Source organism: Onychostruthus taczanowskii, unplaced genomic scaffold (genome assembly GCF_017590055.1).
Source record: "Onychostruthus taczanowskii isolate IOZ18803 unplaced genomic scaffold, ASM1759005v1 scaffold7, whole genome shotgun sequence".
Classification (NCBI taxonomy): Eukaryota; Metazoa; Chordata; class Aves; order Passeriformes; family Passeridae; genus Onychostruthus; species Onychostruthus taczanowskii.
The window spans coordinates 14,362,741-14,370,475 of NW_024504786.1; positions in this window are offsets into that span (position 1 = coordinate 14,362,741).

The following is a 7,735-nucleotide window of genomic DNA, read 5'->3' on the forward strand; positions in this document are numbered from 1 at the left end:
AATCTATTTAATACATTGCTGCCAGCTAAGGTGCTTTCTTAACTGACTCTGCATCCTCTGATATTCTCCTGGATTATCTCCATGATGTCTGCCTCCAAGGACTGCTTTATTCAGTCCTTTCACTCTGTGTGCATTTTCTCTTTTGAGTTTGCAGCCACTGTGCAGTTGTTCTCTAGTTAAATCTCTCTGTGTGCATATTTTAGGCTATAAGGCAGCCTTTTGGGGGTCTTTGTTTCAGCTGGGTGTTCCTGTTCCAAGGAAGGGATGTGTAACTGCTCACTTCCATGAAGAGGGTGACTGTTTTCGTGTACCAGCTTCAGTGAAATTGTTGCCTAGCTGCTGCCAGAAATGTTTCTCTGTGATCAGGCCACCAGGCATCCCCAGACTAGTCACAGAGGTCAGCATCACCTTCTCCAGCTGGAGCACCAACTAGCACATCATTATAGGATGGTTGCTTGCTTGTAGGAGAACATACTCCAAAATCCTTTGAATGTTCATGAAGGTGTATTCCTGATCCTGCCACTCTCCAAGGTTGGAAGGACAGAAGATGGAAGACAGGAGTTAGTAATTTCTCAGTGGCAGCTTTTTAAAGGTACCAGGAACTAAAAAAAAAAAAAAAAATCTGAAGCCTTTGCCTTTCTGTGCCTGAGGCAGCTTTTGGTGAGTGCCTTGAAGGAACAGTGGCAAAGCCAAGAGGATAGAACAATAGAACTGGTCTGGAGCCATAGCTGTGTGTCAGAGTTGTGGTTTTCCAGCTAATGTGTGTAAGCAGAGACTCCTGTGAGTACAACAAGCACTTCATCGGTGTCAGGACTCTTGGGGATCCCTGGGATTTTCAAGACACACAATGTCTTTACATTTCTACCTGAAGGTGATTATTACTGTTTCTAGCTTGGAGATGCATGCAATCAGTCTGAAGTCTGACAAACTATTTCATAACTGGGTGGAAGCTGAGAAGATTGAAACCCAGGAGGAAAAGTCTAATACTGCATCATTTCATAAACAGCTGAAGGAATGAAGCCTGGTCTACAGATCTGTGTCCCTGAAGATTTTCTCATACTTGAGTTATTTAAAAGTGACCTCCCTTTTACAGGTTTTCTGGTATTTTAACTTAATCTTTGAGGCTTTTTCTTGGCTGGAACACTTTGGAAATACTGTCTTCCTCCCCTAGGTAGCCACTTATCTCTCTTCATGCAACTTGGACAAACTCCTGTATAACTGAGACTTCTTTTAGTATATTTGTTTGAAATCAGCCAGCACATTCAATATTTACTAGAGGAATGACAGAGATTGCATCATTAACATTATGCTTTACCTAATTACCTCTGGGAATATGATGTAAATAGTCTTCCTCCTAAGAAATCTGCAGAAACTGTATTTGTTACTACAAATGCAGTAACCTCTGAGTCAATAAATCCATTCCACATTTAATGAACTTTGAAAGAGGTGAAGAAAGCAAAACTTTTAAGTGAGAAGATGGATCAGAGTTTCAAGTGTTCATCTATACATACCAAATCTCCTTTCAGCTTTTAACTTCATCAGCAAAGTCTAACATAAACAGATGAGAGAAGAGAAAAGGAAGATGGACCTATCCAAAGGCGCAAAACAAGATTGCCTGGATGATCCTGGGTGTAATTATCAAAGCTAACTAATCAGGGTTTTTGTTGTTGCTGTTGCTTCTGCTGGAAAGTTGCTCATCATTTCCTGTCTTTCTGTTTTTTCATAATGACTTAATGTTCTTGTCAAATTCACAGAATTTGAGTCAGTAGTGTGGCTTTATTTGTTAGACTGGAAGAAAAAGGAACTTAAAGAGTAATTGACAACTTTTTTTTTTTTTTCTAAATCCTGTAGGAGTTCTCTCCTCAGTGGTTGTTAACAAACATGCCAGAAGAGGGAATGCAGACTGCTCTCTATTCTGGCTGGGCTGCCTGCATTGCTGTCTTCCTTTTCAGCTAATGCAGCTTGACTGTTTCTGGGCTATAAGCAGAGGCCTGTGGGCTGTGCCAGGCAGCTCTCCCAGCTCCTCAGGACTGGCTCAGTACCTCTGCACAGTGGTGCCTTGTGTGGGGAAATTCTACTGTGATGCATGGACTAAAGGCCACACCACTGAGATGCCGTGGAGGTAATGGCAAAATACGGGTGCAGGGCAAAAAACATTTCCTTCCTGTTCTCTGTTCAAAGCTGGTGTATCACTTTTGGGAGGCTGGCACTGCTGCATGTTTTCCCAGTGTGAGCCTGGAGGAGTTCTATCTGTCTGGCATACAGTGCTGTTGTCAGAGCCGAGCTGAAGTTCCATGAATAGCATGAGCTGGCACAAGCTGCTGGTTCTGCTGAGGGAGGTGGTTCTGCCGGCCTCTCCCTCCTCCCCTCCTGCAGACACTCCTGCAGCTGTGCAGAAATGCAGGGGGAAGCTAAAGCAGCCCTGGGCGTGGGCCCAGGCAACAGCACACTCCCCATTCATCCTGCACGTGTGGTGCATCCATGGCACAGCTCAGGCTGGGCTGCTCCCTCCCCTGTCACACTGGGGCACTGAGGCCACTGACTGTGTCCTGCTGGCAGTTTGGGTGTAGCTCTGCTGGTGGCAATGAGGGAGTTTAGCTGCATGGATACAGGCTGTTCTTGGCAATATGTGAATATGAAAAATAACTCCAGTATCATATCCTTGTTCTTTAAATTTTGATAAGCTGCCTGTGGCTAGTTGTTCTTCCTTGGATGCACGTAAGTGTTTGTTTTTTGTTGTTTTTTTTTTTTTTTTCAATTCCTGTATCTCCTCTTTGCTGCACCAAAAAGTAAATAAGTAACAGATATGAGAGCATTTGAAAACCTGTTTCATGAAGTGCTATACCTTGCTTTTTTGTGCCATCCAAGCATCTTTGCACATGCAATACCACCTGAACCAGGAGGAACACAGTGAACAGTAACCCCAATGTCACCTGAATTTGACACCTGATGTCTAAGTAGAAGCTGCAGACTTTACTCACTAATAACCAGTGTCAGAACCTGAGATCTGCTTGATAAAGCTGAGGATCAAACGCTTCCAGGGTTGAAACCATAACAGATTTTCTACTTGGAAGAGTCCACTTATTTAAAACAAATCAGGTTTCCTCCAGTATGTTGGAGCAGAGTCTCTCTGAAGAAAAAGAGCAAAACCCTCTCCTGGAAGGATTGCTTTTGTTATATACAGAGACCAAATTTTTGCACATGCTACGTGATACTTTCTTCTGAAAGTTCTCTGCATGACCTCTGCTTCAGAGTAAGTCCTAGTCAGCAGAACTGATTTCTTAATGAAAATGGATGGTCAGATTTCCTGTTTCTTGTGTGCCCCAAATCAATTGTGCCCCTTTCTCCTCAGAACTGCAGACTTCCTCTCTTTCTATATAATTATTGCCTTTTAACTAGTCATTCTTTTATTATTGCTGGATGGAAGCATGGACATAAAGCTCCTAACCTCTCTATTAGGACTCCATTCAAGCTAAAAGTGGATCTGGTTTATAAGATAAAATCACAGAGAAGTTATATTTTATGCTGAGATAATTTTGTACTGCTTTGTTTCAGAGTCTGCTCTTGACATCTAGGCTTCCTGTTGGCCTAGCAAAGGTCTTACAGCATGTCTATTTTCTTCATTCTTCTTTTCACAAACTAAAATAGCCTGGTGGTGTAGACACTGTCAGCATTACCTTTGTTCCTTCTTTATACTTGTATTTTACACAATAATCTCCAGGAAACAATCCTATTCCTGGAAATTCATCACATTCCATGCAGTTGTGTGGCCTCTATGATGGTGTTTTTCAGCTGCTTTAAGTGATTCAGTGGAACTTCAATTTGTGTTTGAGATTCCTGGAAGGTTTGTCATATACAGTGCTCTAAAACAACAATACAGCAGATGAAGGCAGGCAAATAAAAATGCACAATTCTGTCTCTTAAATTATTATTGACCAGTCTATAGGGAAAGTTTTTTTTAAGCATTGAGTTTTAAATGTCTCAAGTGTAAGTACATAATCAGCCTCTTGCTGAAAAAAGAGTCAATGTACCACATCCATTTCAACCAACAGCTAGACTAAAACAGCTTGCATGGATGTTTCATCCCCTTGTACTTGTGCTATAGTAAAAAACCCTCTCTCTTATCTCAGCTGCATGAGGGCTTCTTTTATATATGTGTATGGAAATACATGCAGCCTTAATTCTGAATAGTATGATAGTTGTTCATATGGATAGAAAGTTTTGGCAATGCAGCCTGGACTGCTTGGACAAGTCTGCAAATCACATCCACCAGAAACATCTCCAGCTGTGACAAGGGAAGACTGGAGCCCTCAGACTATCATATTTTACTTGTGTGAGGGCTTACAGCCAGAACATGGAGGATACAAAAGCACTTAAAGAGAAGAAAAGAAATAATGATAGAGAAATAATGATTAAAGAAATTACAGAGACTTTTAAATGTGAAGTCACTGACTTGGCTGAATTTGGTGTAGTCCCAGGAGAGACCAAACCACTGACAATCGAGGAAAGGTGAGAGTAAAATGAAAATATCAGGTGCATGCTCTGTGTATGAGGACTGAATAAACATGACATTGGACTGACAATTAGTGTAGGCCACAGATTGCTATTTATGCCCCCTCATCACAAAAGCTTATTCCAAACACTGTTCCCAAACACTGTGATGAAATACATGGTCTTTTTGGCTGTTCCCCCACTGAAGTAGAGGGAAGTGGCCCGAGCTGAAATTGTAAACTATCCCAAAGCTTTTTTTGGTGGTATGTTTTTCCAATAGTTGGATTCAAATTGATTCCTGGTGAACTGCAAGGAGCAAATGCATGACAGAAAAACAACAGCGGAAGAAAACCCTTTTATCTGTGAGCACTGGAACGGAGGCAAGTCTGAACACAGCAGACATAATTGCAGTGGGGTCAGATGCCTTCCACGTTAAGCGGCTGACGAAAATGCAGGAAGCGCAGTGCAGGATCCACACCGACTTCCGCTGGCGCAAGTGGAGCTGACCTGGATCTGTGTCATGGATAAGCGGCAAAACACCGACCCATTCATTCACCTCTGCGTGGGCCTCGTCCCATGACGCAGGAAGCTCTGGGAGCTGTGTGCTGCCATCGATTCCCTGTGGCTGAGAGAACGACTCCAGTCCCAAAGGAGGCTGACGTGCCCCATTCCCCCACCTGCCCTGCCGGCGTAGCATGGCTCATGGACTGCACCTTCCCAGCCAGCAGGAGCACTGACACCAGCACGTGCTTCCACTGGCTGGCTCAGTGATGTTTAGCACTATAAATCCAAAAATACTATTCGTTTGATCTAAACAGCCTCTACTGTCTTAGGAATCTCACAACTCTTACAGCTACTGAGCTGTAAGACACCACCAACACATTTTGTTCCTTATCTATGTCTCCATCAGATAACCCCCTGTGCAGGTAAGTTACGGACTAGCTCATCCCCAGTCCCCTGAGACTTCCTCTCCTGCTAATCAAGAGAAATTTCAGGGAATAATTTAGATGTGTGGTGTTTTTTCAGTGTTGTTCTGTTCGAGCAATTAACACAAAACATTGTTTAAGTTTAGGCAGCCAAGACTGCTGCTGTATTTTAGTGCTTTCTAATTTTGAGAATCTATTCTAATCCTGACCCTTTCCCAGCTAACAAGCATACCATATGTCTGATTACTCAGGTTCCCATGAAAAATAGGAAATTAAAAATTCCAGATGATTAACAAACATTTCTTCTTGTTTATTTTGAGATTACTGTTTTAAAATACCATGAAAAAAATTTAGAGACTTCTTTCTCAAACATTTACTTTATTGTTTAGATGTGTAAAAGATATTTTCGTTAAGAATGTGCTGTTTGTGCTTTTTAGAATATGATTTATTGACACTGGTTTGCTAGCAGTAAAAGATATACAATTGACTGTTTAAAGACAGTGGACAAAAGGGTGGGTGATTCCATGGTAGAATTTCAGAGGAGGGGAACTAGGCATAGACATTCTAAGCTGGTTTAATGACAGTGAAAGTCTTGAATCCTCTTCAAAACATTCAAGCCCAAAGCATGATGCAAGTTGGAGCACAACCAACAGCCTGTTATCTCTGCAGGATGTCAGCCAGGGGAGCAGGTCATGTAACCAGTGACTCCATCCAGTACAGCACGGAGCCAGGATACTGGTCAGGAGAGGTCACTGCTCTGGCAAGTAGAGACTCCCTTAAAAGTAGAGCTTCATTGTACTAATGTAGAGATTCTGTGCATGAGTTTGGTTATGAGCAGACTAATTTGGTGAGAGGCAGAAAGCTGTTGAGAAAACCAAACACTTAAATTAAGCCATCTCTCTGTGAGTGCTTGAATGAGGGGAAGAGATGGTTCCCATGCAGAAGAAAGCCTGTGTGTATGTCTGATCCAGCTACAGCATTTCAGTAGAGAACATCAGAGGGGAAAGGCTGGGAGGCAGCACTGGGGCAGCCTCAGCTGCCACCTGAGGACAGCAAGCCACTGCTTGATTCTTGTCCTAATATCCTCCACCAGAAATGTTTGTCCTTGCTACAGCTTGTTTATTCACCCATAAATGTGCATTGGTGGTAATAAATGCCTCTGTTATTTTGAAAGTAGCAGTTGATAATTATAAAGTGCTTGCTCTGAGCTCGAGCTGCTGGGCTTCATCCCTCCTGCCTCGTGTGAGCTACCCCCACTCACTGCATCACATCTAAAATTAGATAAGATGCTGTATCCTGTGAAGTGCAGGGCTCAGAGCTGCAAGAGCTGGACCAGGCACAGGTGCACAGCTCCTCAGTTACGAAGATGCTTTCCGACAGATCACTGAAGAACAATGATGATCAGAAGTGTTACAGAAGTAAAGCAGCCTTCACATCTAGGAGCTCCAGATCAGCCAAAGAAAAATGGGAGGTTGTTCTATTTCTTTTGGTATGTCTTTTAGCTCTGTATTTTCTAAACAATATGTGGGACAGCTGTCAGTAGCTCTGGGCCCATGCAACTGCTTGGGCCAAATTCTTCCCCGAGGTAGTTGCACTGCTTTCATTGTATTCATACCAGTGATGAATGTTGCTCTTCTTCACTTAGGAACAACACAGAGAGCTCGTGAGATTTAAACATTCTTTCAGTGCTTTCCTTCTGATTGAAGCAAGTTTTAGTACTTAGAAAATGCTGTGGGCTTAAGAAATGGCTGTATTCTTCATCATGCTCTGAAGCTTTGCTTCAGCTTCCCACCAGACTCAGCCCATAGTATCCATGCAATTTATTTTAGAAGTCTGTATTCCCAGTGCACTGCTATTCTTTAAACATCTGGTGCACTTAATATTTCAAAAGCACTAATCTGGGGGGAGAAGGGTTAAAATGTGAAACTAGAGGAAAAACAAACTAGGGAAAAGAAATTCTGACAGAAACTTCAAGCAGCTAAGAAACACTAGAGCTGTCAAATCATGCATTTTGGATTTGAGCTGAATCAAATCACAGAAGTGCTTTTTCACTGCTTCGTCTGAAAGCAATTTAGCTTTTCTGTGTTAGCAGATTATGCTGTTTTCAACAGTTGTTGGAGAGATGACTGATGAAAAGCATTTTCATTGTGGGTGTGCTTCCAAGTACAGACAGAGCTGTGGCACTCAAACCCCAAAGGGTTTTCTTACCCTGATCTCTCCTGAAGCTGTGGGTAAGTGGTCTGTCAAGCTTTCTGCAGCACTATTCCCTCAGACCCAGCTTCAGTGTGGCTCTTGGGACCCCAGACTTCAGTGTATGG